Source organism: Eriocheir sinensis, unplaced genomic scaffold, assembly GCF_024679095.1.
Source record: "Eriocheir sinensis breed Jianghai 21 unplaced genomic scaffold, ASM2467909v1 Scaffold887, whole genome shotgun sequence".
In the NCBI taxonomy this organism is placed as follows: Eukaryota; Metazoa; Arthropoda; class Malacostraca; order Decapoda; family Varunidae; genus Eriocheir; species Eriocheir sinensis.
In genome coordinates, this window is record NW_026112260.1 from 155,001 (window position 1) to 168,956 (window position 13,956).

A 13,956-nucleotide genomic window follows, 5' to 3' on the forward strand; every position below is an offset into this window, starting at 1 on the left:
CCTCCTCTTCCTCCCCCGCCACAGGGTCAGAAGGTCAAGGAACGCCCCATTGCCAGCACCTTCTACGCACCCTTCGACCTTTACGAGCGAGGCAAGTTCGACGAGATCCTTGAGGGGATGGTCAGCTCCCACGCCCAGAACGAGGACATGGCCATTTCCGAAGCCATGACCAGCAAGATGTTCGAGGACGCTAAGACTGGTGGGTATGGGGGTATGGTGGGGGTGGGTATATAGGGGATTTTTATATTTTTTTGTTCTTCATTTTATTTGAATTATTATTATTTTATTTTTATTGTGTGTATTTAGTGTGATGTGTACGTGTGTCTGTTGTTCTTTCCCCTCCTCCTCCTCCTCCTCCTCCTCCTCCTCGTCGTCCTCTTCTTCCTTTTCTGCATCATCTTCTGCTTGTTCTTCCTCCTCCTCTTTTCTTCTTGTTCTTGTTCTTCTTCTCTCTTCCTCCTCCTCCTCCTCCTCCTCCTCCTCCTCTTCTTCGTCCTCTTCTTCCTTTTCTGCATCACCTTCTTGTTCGTCCTCCTCCTCTTTTTCTTCTTGTTCTTGTTCTTCTTCTTTCTCTTCCTCCTCCTCCTCCTCCTCCTCTTTTGCTTTATCTTCTGCATCTTTTCCTCTTTGCTTTCCTCCTCCTCCTCCTCCTCTTCGTCTCTCCTCTTCGTCCTCCTCTTCTTTTTCCATGTATCCTCTGTGTGTGTGTGTGTGTGTGTGTGTGTGTGTGTGTGTGTGGGTGTGTGTGTGTGTGTGTGTGTACCTATTGCTGGTCATATATCTCTTTCTATCTTTCAATATCTATCTATCTATCTATCAGGTGTTGGCCTGGACCTGGCGGCACAGATCCTGCAGCAGGGCGTGACCACGGCATCGCTGGATACAACCGCTGGAGGCACCTCTGCGGCCTCCCAGCTGCCTCCTTCCAAGGCCTGAGTGACGTCGTTGCCCGGAAAACATCAAGAAACTACAAGGATTTATAAGTAAGGAAGCCTTGTATTGGTAGCTTCAGTTTGCTTGTTGGGAAATGCCTATGTTGTTCTGCACTAGAGAATGTCCCTGAAGCCGAAAGCAGTGTTTGTAGTGTGTTCCGGCTAGTCTGTGTCTGTCCAAGGTTAACGTTAGCTGTCAGACCGTTATGTAAGGTCTTCAGTTCTTATGGATTTAATATGATAGCAAGGAGGTAGTGGGTTAGGTCAGGTCTGTCCCAGGTTAATGTTAGCTGTCAGACCGTTATGTACAGTCTTAAGTTCTTATGGATTTAATATGATAGCAAGGAGGTAGTGGGTTAGGTCAGGTCTGTCCTAGGTTAATGTTAGCTGCCTCCTGAAAGCTGTCTCCTTCCAAGACCTCAGTGATGTCGTTGCCCTGGAAAACACCAAGAAACTACAAGGGATTTATAAGTAAGGAAGCCTTGTATCAAAGCCTTAAGTCTGTGATCTTAACCCCCATACATTTCTCTGTTAACACAATTTCTTATATATTTTTTAGCCCTGAGAATACAAGATGCCTTTCCCTTCAAGATGGAGACATTGGGAAAGGCCTTTGTTATCCTGCACTAGACTAACAATGCCTTGCAAATACTACTACAACCTCTACTAACAATGTGGTAACTCTCATCCATCTCCCAGGCATGTGGATGATGTGGATCTCTTCACCGGTGGACTCGCGGAAAAGCCAAACTGTGGAGCGCTGGTCAGCCCACGTTTGGCTGTTTGATTGGTCGCCAGTTCCACCACCTGAGGCGAGGCGATCGTTACTGGTATGAGGACGACATCCCGCCCTCCTCATTCACTAAGGGTACGCGTGTGTGTGTGTGTGTGTGTGTGTGTGTGTGTAGATTAGTAAGTAAATATTTATTGCTATCAAAACATCATATACATAGATACAAACAAAAACATCGTAAATTAAGCATCGGTCTGTGTGTGTGCGTGTGTGTGTGTGTGTGTGTGTGTGTGTGTGTGTGTGTTTAGAGAAGTGTTTAACCCGGTAACAGCGGGTACCATGTTTCTGAATGGTCCTTCTAAGCAAGAAAAATGAGGAAAATCATCATCCATACAAACCATTTCATAATATATATCAAAGCATTTGTGATCAGTTTATGTATCATCTTTTGGGGGGTGTTATATCATGGCACAAATTTGGCCCGTCGCTGCTACACGGTAAAGCCACAAATTTGGCCCGTCGCTGCTACACGGTAAAGCCACAAATTTGGCCCGTCGCTGCTACACGGTAAAACCACAAATTTGGCCCGTCGCTGCTACACAGTAAAGCCACAAATTTGGCCCGTCGCTGCTACACGGTAAAGCCACAAATTTGGCCCGTCGCTGCTACACAGTAAAGCCACAAATTTGGCCCGTCGCTGCTACACGGTAAAGCCACAAATTTGGCCCGTCGCTGCTACAGTGTAAAGCCACAAATTTGGCCCGTCGCTGCTACACGGTAAAGCCACAAATTTGGCCCGTCGCTGCTACACAGTAAAGCCACAAATTTGGCCCGTCGCTGCTACACGGTAAAGCCACAAATTTGGCCCGTCGCTGCTACACGGTAAAGCCACAAATTTGGCCTGTCGCTGCTACACGGTAAAGCCACAAATTTGGCCTGTCGCTGCTACACGGTAAAGACACAAATTTGGCCCGTCGCTGCTACCTGGTTAAGATTCCCAACCTAAATATTTTCCTGCGTCACCAATAACATATATCTAGATAGTGTTTAAAGATATACCAAGTCAATTTTTGGCTCACGTACGTTCAATAAACACTTTCAGAACAACTTTACGAGCTCTGCAAGACCAGCCTGGGACGTGTGATCTGCGACAGCAGCGACAAGCTCCAGCACGTCCAGCCCAAGGTCATGCTGAGGCTGATTCCTTCCTGTAAGTATGAGAATGACGGTCAAACTATGAGGTTCTGTATGAGTCAGTATGTGCTGTTTTAATAAGTGTGTTTACGATAGTTTTAAGCTTGTATTCTTAAGCATCTCAGAGCGCCAGATCGCCTGTTTGAAAATAGTTACATAGATAGATAGAACGTGAATGTTGGATAGATGCGTGTGTGTGTGTGTTTATGTGACGAGCTATGTGTTACGTCTATGCATGTGTTGCCATTATGAGGGAATGTTTTGGGTTAAGGAAGGGACGGATAGCTGGACAGACAGACAGAGGACCAGGTGATAGTTAACCAAGCTCTCCACCCACAGCAATGCACCAATGGCCTCTTGCAGACTCCTTATGTTCTCAAGTTCTTATATTGTAATTACGAGGGAAAGTCTTTGGTTATGGAAGGGACGGGTAGCTAGGGAGACAGACAGAGGACCAGGCGATAGTTAACCAAGCTCTCCACGCACAGGAACACCCCAATGGCCTCTTGCACCCTCCTTATGTTCTCAAGTTCTTATATTGTCACTATGAGGGAAAGTCTTTGGTTATGGAAGGGACGGGTAGCTAGGCAGACAGACAGAGAACCAGGCGATAGTTAACCAAGCTCTCCACACACAGGAATGCCCCAATGGCCTGCCAGGGGAAGCATATCAAGGGTGTGGACCTGAAGAAGTGGAAGACCGCCAGCCCCAACTTCATCATTCCCGACAAGATGCTTCAGGAGAGCATTGAGAGGGCCAGGCGCGACATCACCAACATGAGGGACTCCGAGTGGAACCTCTGGGAAGCACGTGAGTGTTGGCGTGTGTGTGTGTGTGTGTGTGTGTGTGTTTTCTTTTTTATTTTAATTTCAACGGTTAATATTTCTAAGTGTATATTTCTGTGTGTGTGTGTGTGTGTGTGTGTGTGTGTGTGTGTGTGAGAGAGAGAGAGAGAGAGAGAGAGAGAGAGAGAGAGAGAGAGAGAGATTTACTTATCTATATGTACGTATGTAATATAATGATAATGATGATGATGATGATAGTGAGGTCAGTACAGGGGGGTGAAGGATGGAGGGGAGGGGGGAGTGACCTAGGATGACCCCAAATACACACAATGACCTACTTTGACTATGACATTATTATTATTTTTTTCTTTCTCTGACCATCTTGTGAGCCTATGGGGAGGCCTATACTGACATGACTTGTGATTGGTGTGTGTGTGTGTGTGTGTGTGTGTGTGTGTGTGTGTGTGTGTGTGTGTGTGTGTGTGTGTGTTTCATTATGGAAAAGGCCTATCGAAATCTACAGAACTATACTGACATGACTAGTGATTGTGTGTGTGTGTGTGTGTGTGTGTGTGTGTGTGTGTGTGTGTGTGTAGCCATGGAGCCCAACTTAACAATGACACACACTGGAACATAATAATCCCATAATAAACACAAATATAACACTTAAAAATCAGGTATAAATCACAGTATAGCGTGTTCAGCGAAGTCCCAGGTGTAATTAACAGATGCCGCGAAGACTAGCTTGCCGGCACACCCTAACGCACACACCGAACACACTCTACCCTTTACACATGGTAGGTCACACACACACATACACACACCCACTCCATAGATACGGAGACGGAACCTCACGAGCGTAAAGCCCAGGCCTACAACTACAGCTACAACTAGGTAAATACAACAAGGTAAATACACACAATTCCCTTAACACATGTTCCCCTCTCTCTCTGACTGACTGCCACTAACACCTTCTAGCACACACACCAACTGACCCAGGACCCAGAACGAAGCAACAGACTAACTCCCGACCCAGACTGACCCCAAGCGGACACCCCAGGACGCAATGCCCGACCTGGGGGGGCCAACGCGTGACCCCTGACCTCATGCAAGCGCTGGTGGGCAGGGGTCAAGCACCAGGGAGTGAGGACTTGAAGTTGAGTCCGAGGGTTATGCGGGAGGCCGAGGAGCTTCTGACGGATTGCTTTAGCGCGGGTGTCAAGGCTTGGGGGATTATGAGGCAACACGAACGGCAGCTGTGGCAGAAACGTGAGTAACTTGACCCACACGCACTCACACACGCACTCACTCACGAATGCACACACGCACTCACTCACGAATGCACTCATTTTTTGTGTGTGGGGTGGGGGTTAGAAGAGGTTGTGGTGATCCTACGCACTCATTTTTCATGTTAGGATCGGAATATGACTTTCACCTGCACGCACGCACTCACGCACTCACAAGCCTCCTTCTCCTCCTTCCTCCTTTTCTTCCTTTTTTCCTCCTCCTCCTCCTCCTTTTTCTCATTCAAACTTTTTTTTCTTCTCCATATTTTTCTTTCCTCCTCCTCCTCCTCCTCCTCCTCCTCCTCCTCCTTTTTCTCATTCAAACTTTTTTTCCTTCTCCATATTTTTCTTTCCTCCTCCTCCTCCTCCTCCTCCTCCTTTTTCTCATTCAAACTTTTTTTCCTTCTCCATATTTTTCTTTCCTCCTCCTCCTCCTCCTTTTTCTTATTCAAACTTTTTTTTTCTTCTCCATATATTTAATTCCTCCTCCTCCTCCTCCTCCTCTTTTCTCATTCAAACTTTTTTTCTTCTCCATATTTTCTTTACTCCTCCTCCGCCTCCTCCTATTTTTCTCATTCAAACTTTTTTTTCTTCTTCATAGTTTTCTTTCCTCCTCCTCCTCCTCCTCCTCCTCCTTTTTCTCATTCAAACTTTTTTTCCTTCTCCATATTTTTCTTTCCTCCTCCTCCTCCTCCTTTTTCTTATTCAAACTTTTTTTTCTTCTCCATATTTTTCTTTCCTCCTCCTCCTCCTCCTCCTCCTTTTTCTCATTCAAACTTTTTTTTCTTCTCCATATTTTTCTTTCCTCCTCCTCCTCCTCCTTTTCTCATTCAAACTTTTTTTCTTCTTCATATTTCTTTCCTCCTCCTCCTCCTCCTCCTCCTCCTTTTCTCATTCAAACTTTTTTCTTCTCCATATTTTCTTTCCTCCTCCTCCTCCTCCTCTTTTTATTCTTCTTCATTTTCTTTTTTCCTCCTCCTCCTCCTCCTCCTCCATTTTCTCATTCAAACTTTTTTTTCTTCTCCATATTTTTCTTTCCTCCTCCTCCTCCGCCTCCTCCTCCTGTTACTTCTTCAAACAATTTTACCTTACATGACCTGCCATATATTCCTTACCAGACTTACCAGACCCTTAGCAATGAGTCGGGTATTTACCAAACCTCAAACATGACCTCAAACCACTACTGGCTCTTCTCTTCTCTTCTCTTATTCTTTGTATTGTTCTTTTTATTGGTATTCTTCCTCTTCTTCTGTTTCTTCTTCCTTAATTCTTCATATTATTATTATTATTATTATTATTATTATTATTATTATTATTATTATTATTATTATTATTATTATTAATATTATTATTATTATTGTTTTCTTTCATTTTCTTTTCTTATTTTACTTATATTCCTGTCTTATTTTCATTCCTATTAACATTCTTCAGGTCAGGTCAAGTCATTACGTAGGTCATTTCTCACGACCTGACAACTAACTGACCCGTCTTTCCCCCTCCATCCCACAGGTCAGGCAGCATAAGGGCACGAAAAACACGCGCAGCTGACCGCCAGCTGAAGGACTACTGAATCCGGGTCACCAAACAACGTCCTCGACCTGATGGAAGTGTTGGCAAACATTGACGTGAGCGACATCATGGAAATCCCCAGTGTGTTTGAGTGTGACGACCAGACCTGCCTTGCGACCATACACCACGATTCCGTACGGCGACAGGATGGTGCAATAACCTGAATTTCCCGTCCTTCGGCAAGTCATTCCGGGCCAAGAGTCGTCTGTTGAGGCCCTCCTATGAAGGTGGTGAGTGTGTGTGTGTGTGTGTGTGTGTGATTGGGGGTTGTGTCTGTGTGTGTGTGTGTGTGTGTGTGAGGGGGGGTTGTGTCTGTGTGTGTGTGTGTGTGTGTGTGTGTGCGTCTGTGTGTGTGTTAAGTTAGATGAGGTCTACGTAATATCAATTCTGTGTGTGTGTGTGTGTGTGTGTGTGTGTGTGTGTGTGTGTGTGTGTGTGTGTGTGTGTGTGAGAAGGAAGGGAAGGAAGAGAAGAGAAGAGAAGGGAAGGGAAGGGAAGGAAGAGAAGAGCAAGGAAGGAAGGAAGGAAGGAAAGAAAAATTAACTAAGTGCGGAGAGAGAGAGAGAGAGAGAGAGAGAGAGAGAGAGAGAGAGAGAGAGAGAGAGAGAGAGAGAGAGAGAGAGAGAGAGTGTATATGTATAGACAAACAAATTATAACCACCACTACTACTACTACTAATAATAATAATACTAATACTACCATTACTACTACTACTACTACTACTACTACTACCATTACTACTACTACTACAACTACTACCATTACTACAACAACTATCCCCCTATTTCCAGGCCTATCTAAGCCACTACTACTACTACTACTACTACTACTACTACTACTACTACTACTACTACTATTAACCCCAGTATTCTACCTCCATTTCCAGGTCTATCAAAACCCTGAGCTACGTCAATCACAGGTCAGCCGCTTCCCTCCCCTCGGCTAATCTCTACGAACATGCACAACAATGTCTCGGCTCCTCATGTTCGCTACACCCTCATGGTCATGCAATGGGGGCAGCTTATCGACCATGACATCATCTTCACGCCCATCAACAAAGGTATGTGTGTGTGTGTGTGTGTGTGTGTGTGTGTGTGTGTAAGTAATGGTTTTTTGCTAACATTTTAAGACAGTTTTCCAATTGTATAACTTAAATACCTTGGCTATATCTATGTCTGTGTGTGTGTGTGTGTGTAAGTAATGGTTTATTGCTAACATATTTAAGACAGTTTTCCAATTGTATAACTTTAAATATCTTGGCTATATCAATGTCTGTGTGTGTGTGTGTGTGTGTGTGTGTGTGTGTGTGTGTGTGTGTGTGTGTGTGTGTGTAAGTAATGGTTTATTGCTAACATTTTAAGAGTTTTCCAATTGTATAACTTTAAATATCTTGGCTATATCAATGTCTGTGTGTGTGTGTGTGTGTGTGTGTGTGTGTGTGTGTGTGTGTAAGTAATGGTTTATTGCTAACATATTTAAGACAGTTTTCCAATTGCATAACTTAAATACCTTGGCTATATCTATGTCTGTGTGTGTGTGTGTGTGTGTGTGTGTGTAAGTAATGGTTTATTGCTAACATATTTAAGACAGTTTTCCAATTGCATAACTTAAATACCTTGGCTATATCAATGTCTGTGTGTGTGTGTGTGTGTGTGTGTGTGTGTGTGTGTGTGTGTGTGTGTGTGTGTGTGTGCTAACACCCTAACTTAACTTAACCATTATCTAAGTTGGTCTTGATATCATAAATAGTTTGTGTGTGTGTGTGTGTGTGTGTGTGTGTGTGTGTGTGTGTGTGTGTGTTTAAATTTTTTTATTTTTATACATATATTCTCTCTCTCTCTCTCTCTCTCTCTCTCTCTCTCTCTCTCTCTCTCTCTCTCTCTCTCCTTGACCTTTCTTGACCCAGGTTACCGAGAGCAGATGAACCAGGTCACTGCATTTGTGGATGCCTCACACACCCATGGCTCAGACAAGTGTGAACAGAGACAGCTGAGAATGATAACGGTGAGGGTTTGTTATTGTTATTGTTATTGTTATTATTAGTATTAGTATTAGTATTACCTAGTATTGTTGTTGTTATTATGGAAGGGAAGGAAAGGAGAGAGAGATGGAGGGTAATGAGAGAGAGAGAGAGAGAGAGAGAGAGAAAAAATCGTATATGTAATTTTTTCTCTTATTTTCTTCCTCTCTCTCTCTCTCTCTCTCTCTCTCTCTCTCTCTCTCTCTCTCTCTCTCTCTCTCTCTCTCTCTCTCTCTCTCTCTCTCTCTCTCTCTCTCTCTCTCTCTCTCTCTCTCTCTCTCTCTCTCTCTCTCTCTCTCTCTCTCTGTCTCTCTCTCTCTCCTGAGGTGAGTCTCGGTCAAATCGTATACGTAATTTTTTTTCTTCTTATTTTCTTTGTATTCTCCTTCCTTTCTCAACCTTTCTTCATTTCTTTCCTCACCTTCTCTTCCTCCCTCTCTTCCTCCTCTCTCTCTCCCTCCTTTCCTCCTCCTCCTCCTCCTCCTCCTCCTCTCAAGTCCACTAATACTGAAGCACACGTAATCTATCAAACACATTCTATCAGGCATTTTAAATCACTATATTGTTATGAGTGAGTTTATCCTTGCAAAATCTATCAATAAGTTCTAAGTCCTTTCCTTCCTTATATAGTGTGAGTGTGTGTGTGTTAATATGTTTACTAAATCTCTATGTTAGTGTGAGTTTTTTCCCTGCAAAGTCTATCAATAAGTTCTAAGTCCTTTCCTTCCTTATATAGTGTGAGTGTGTGTGTGTTAATATGTCTACTAAATCTCTATGTTAGTGTGAGTTTTTTCCTTGCAAAGTCTATCAATAAGTTCTAAGTCCTTTCCTTCCTTATATAGTGTGAGTGTGTGTATTAATAAGTATACTAAATCTCTATGTAAGTCTGAATGAGTGTTTTCTACCAGTCTGTCAATAAGTTCTTTGCTTGTGTCGTAAGTAATAATTCTAACGTGTGTAATTCTTGCAGGTCACGCTTGCCAAGATGCTCTGCGATAACTGTGATAATGTGGAGAGTGAGCAGCGGTCCGTCTTTGACCTTCCTGACCCCTTCCTGTAAGTGAGACTGTTTGGGGGTTAGGTCAGTATTGTTAAAGGTCACAGGCTCACATTACAACTGTTTCCCAAGGCCACAGAGAAGATTATCCGGGTTTTCTTGGGTGTTTTTTTCCGTTCAATGTGCAGAAGTCAGGTAAAACATATATATCTGACTAGGCTTTCGTATGAGTTGTAGGCATTTTCAGGGGTATTTTTATGACCCCAGTGGTAGTTTGAACCTTCCTCTGTACCATGAATCTGAGAAACATATCTGACAAGACTTTCATAGGAGTTTGGGGCATTTCCGGGGGTAGTTTTATGACCCTGGTGGTAGTTTGAACCTTCATCTGTACTGTGAACCTAAGAAATATATTTGACAAGACTTTCATAGGAGTTTGGGGCATTTCCGGGGATAGTTTTATGACCCTGGTGGTAGTTTAAACCTTCATCTGTACTGTGAACCTAAGAAATATATTTGACAAGACTTTCCTAGGAGTTCAGGGCATTTCCAGGGGTAGTTTCATGACCCTGGTGGTAGTATGAACCTCCATCTGTACTGTGAACCTAAGAAAACATATATTTGACAAGGCTTTCATAGGAGATTTGGGCACTTCCAGGGGTAGTTTTATGACCCCAGTGGTAGTTTGACCCTTTCTCTGTACCAAGAACCTAAGAACACGCATATTTGACTAGGCTTTCATACGAGTTCAGGGCATTTACAGGGGAGTTTATGACCCCAGTGGTAGTTGACCCTTTCTCTGTACCAGGAACCCCAAAACACAGACATGAGAACCCAGTTAACCTCATTTTTGACCTCTGGAACTTGTCAACATGGGAGGCGGAAACTTCTCATCCCACCAACCAGACACTGTGATGATCCCATTGATGTTTCAGGAACCCTCGTGTGTCCCACCGTGACCTGCCGGGGATCAACCCGGAGCTGTGGAAGGAGCGCGTGTCATGTGGGGTCGGCAAGACTGATATTGACATCGGGGCAGCCGAGCGCATATCACCCTGTGTCATGTGCACCTGTACCAAGGAAGGGGTGAGTGATGTGTGTGTTTTCCTTGCTAGAGGGGGGTGAGGAAGGGTGACAAGAGTGAAGGGGTGAGAAGTATGTGTTTGTCCTTGCTATAGGGGGGTGAGGAAGGGTGACAAGAGTGAAGGGGTGAGTGATGTGTGGGGGGTGAGGAAGGGTGACAAGAGTGAAGGGGTGAGTGATGTGTGGGGGGTGAGGAAGGGGTGACAAGAGTGAAGGGGTGAGAGATATGTGTTTGTCCTTGCTATAGTTAGCCTGTTCTCACGCCAAGCATCTGCTAGTGAAGTCTTTCTCCTCGGGTGCACCTTCTGAAAGCCCCGGTCCATGTTCAGATGTTTCCGTACAGTGCCACTATTCATATCAAAAGTTACCCTGTTCTCACGCCAAGCATCTTTCTTTCTCTTTAAACATGAAATTATTGTAGCGTGTGGGGACCCAGCAGCCTCCTGGTACTGAAGGGAAGTGTGTAGTGTTCTGTATAGGTTACGTATATGCAGTTACGGGTATGTGGTACCTAACATTGGGACCTGTTTGGGTGAGCTACGAGTGCAGATCTTTGCTCTCTATCTCCAGAGTCTGTGTAGTCAACTGTAAGTCAGATTATACTGCTTACTGTACCAGGAATTACCTTCTGAATAAAGCCTCTATTCTTGAACTTAATGACGCCACAGTTTGCTTGTTTGAAAAGCTGTTATGACTGTTTCCCAAGGCCACAGAAGGCTAACCGGGTTTTCATGGGTGGTTTAACCGTTCATTGTGCAGAGGGAGTGCAAAACTATCACCAGATCAAAGCAACTAGATATATCACCTTACGGCTCAATAACATCTTGAAAACAAAAAAAATGCTGTAACTTGCTTTAAAAGTAGCCTGAAAAATGTACCTAAGTCAATTATATCTAAAAAAGTGTCCGGAGATTAGCTAAATGGGTTTGGGGCAAGATAAAGTCATAGGTGTGGCCCTTAAGTTTATTTATAAGACTTCATAGTACAGATACAGTTCACATCTTCCGTGACTGGCTTACAGCAGAGTCCACAGAGAAAAGTACAAGTCATCAGAGTTGACTAACACGACTTCTTTCCCTCGGCAGAATTGAATGGCTGAACGGACATCTCTGGCGTCTTGGTCAAGCGGCACACTGCACACTCTGGAAGAAAGAACACCAAGATGTCAAGTTCCTGCAGAATCAGCCTCTTAGTGAAGAAAATGTGCCTTATTTATTTAATAAATAATTGACAAAAAAAATAATTTTGTATTTATTTTAGAAAAACTATATGGCTCACTTTTTGCAATACTATGCAATAAGTATATCACGCAATAAGTTAGCCATATATATATATATATATATATATATATATATATATATATATATATATATATATATATATATATATATATATATATATATATATATATATATATATATATATATATATATATATATATATATATATATATATATATATATATATATATATATATATATATATATATATATATATATATATATATCTATATATATATATATATATATATTGCATAGTATTGCAATATATATACAATTCCTTACACAGTGAGTGAGTGGAACATGATATATATTCACAGCGTGGTCTTAAACATAGCTATAGACAGTAGCAGGCACCAGTATGACGTTCCTGGGAGTGTATATGAACCCAATTCCTTACACAGTGAGTGAGTGAGTGAGCCATGACCAGTAACATCATATATATTCACAGTGTGGTCATAAACATAGCTATAGACAGTAGCAGGCACCAGTATGACCTTCCTGGGAGTGTATGATGCCAATTCATTACAGAGTGAGTGAGTGAGTGAGCCATGACCAGGAACATGATATATATTCACAGCGTGGTCTTAAACATAGCTATAGACAGTAGCAGGCAAAAACAAACATCCCAATGTAAGTCCCCCTGCAGGTGGTCGTGGCCTGCTTGGGGTTTGATTCTCTTGCACCATCTGTACAAGCATCAGTAATAGCCTTGAAGGTGGGTATTCCAGTGCTTGGCTGGGTTTAGTGTTGCTGTGCTGAGAAGACTGAAAGTGAAGGCTGCAAGGCATAAACCAGCTCAATTAGTGTGTAGGTGGTGGAGCCAGTGACCCAGGAAGAGATGCACAACCTGCCCCTCATTCACAGCCTGTAGCATACATAACCTTCCCTGGGTACACCTATAGCCTGGATGGCACACCCAGCCAAAATGTACTGTTAGGTAAGTTGGCCCCAGTGTTGCCTTATTCTGTCCCTGAGTGGTCTGCCCTCCCTGTATAAAGCCTGGCAGGTCACTCAAATGGGTACAGGTGTTAGGGCACGCCTGCTAAACCCGAGTCAAGGACTTTCTTTTCTGGTTTTACAACTAAAATAATTTTCTCATGTCCCAGCATACAGTACTAATTGGGTGTTGCAATTATTACAGGCTTGAAGAAAAAGGCAAATAAGAGGAAGAGGAGAAGAAGAGGAGGAGGAGGAGGTAAGTGGTAATTTTTCCCCACTCTTAGGAAAGGTTTCTCTCTCTCTCTCTCTCTCTCTCTCTCTCTCTCTCTCTCTCTCTCTCTCTCTCTGCTCAAGTTAGTGGCAATGTAGACCCCACAAGACCAGCACAAAGTCATCATTATCCTTGACGGTGAAGGCCTCAGTCATCGTCAAATAGCACAGCCGACTGGTGTTTCCATCTCTAACGTATGAATGGGTCTGCAGACATGTGGCCACAGGCTCCACTAGTGACAGGCCTCAAAACCTCGCAGCAGATTTTTAACAGTGTAATCACGGCAGGGGTGCATACACATTATTAAATAAATACCTATCATCGTCATATACCGTATAGCTATCCACGCTGGTGCAGTATGTCCTTTACGTATTAATTTTGCCAGATATTATAATTCTGTATACTTTTACTGGCAATGAATAGGGATGAGGTCAACCCCAGCATTTAAACTGCCTGAGAATGGTCCATGTTATCAAAGATTTCTGCACCCAAGCACACACATACTTAACATGGCTTTGGTAGTTGTGGGCCTTTCCATGGCTAGTGTTTTGACCCTGGTGGGAGTCTGACAAGGCTCCTGTACCCATAACTCTAAAAAAAATACTCCTGAGAACACATTTTCCTTTTTTTGACATTTAGAAATAACTGGTGTGAGAGTCGGCAGCGTCTCAGAATAGCGATCAATGTCCTGAGTGGAATGGCTTACAGAATAACTGCATCCACAGCACAGTCCCCCCATGGTAATTGTCAATAATCTCTGTAGTGCATTGACGACCTTATGTCAGTGACTCTGTGGTAAGGTACAGTCTGTTTCAGTAGGATATTACAGGTGGTCAAGCCTCCTCTCTCTTTCTCTTGACCAG

The 13,956-nt window shown here is 43.3% G+C and overlaps 2 long non-coding RNA genes across 3 annotated transcripts in view; both read left to right on the forward strand.

Moving 5' to 3' along the window:
* The window catches only part of LOC126994821 (uncharacterized), a 22,726-nt gene extending 21,866 nt beyond the window's left edge, over window positions 1-860 (forward strand). For both annotated transcript variants that reach the window (XR_007749638.1, XR_007749639.1), the window contains exons 6-7: window positions 25-199; window positions 821-860. This is a non-coding gene — a long non-coding RNA (uncharacterized LOC126994821). The remainder of the gene's footprint in view (window positions 1-24; window positions 200-820) is intronic.
* A 3,923-nt stretch (window positions 861-4,783) lies between these two features.
* On the forward strand, window positions 4,784-11,836 carry LOC126994823 (uncharacterized). Its single transcript, XR_007749641.1, has 7 exons — window positions 4,784-4,913; window positions 6,440-6,729; window positions 7,387-7,560; window positions 8,407-8,504; window positions 9,491-9,576; window positions 10,453-10,603; window positions 11,686-11,836. It is a non-coding gene; the product is annotated as an uncharacterized LOC126994823 (long non-coding RNA).
* Window positions 11,837-13,956: the final 2,120 nt, after the last annotated feature.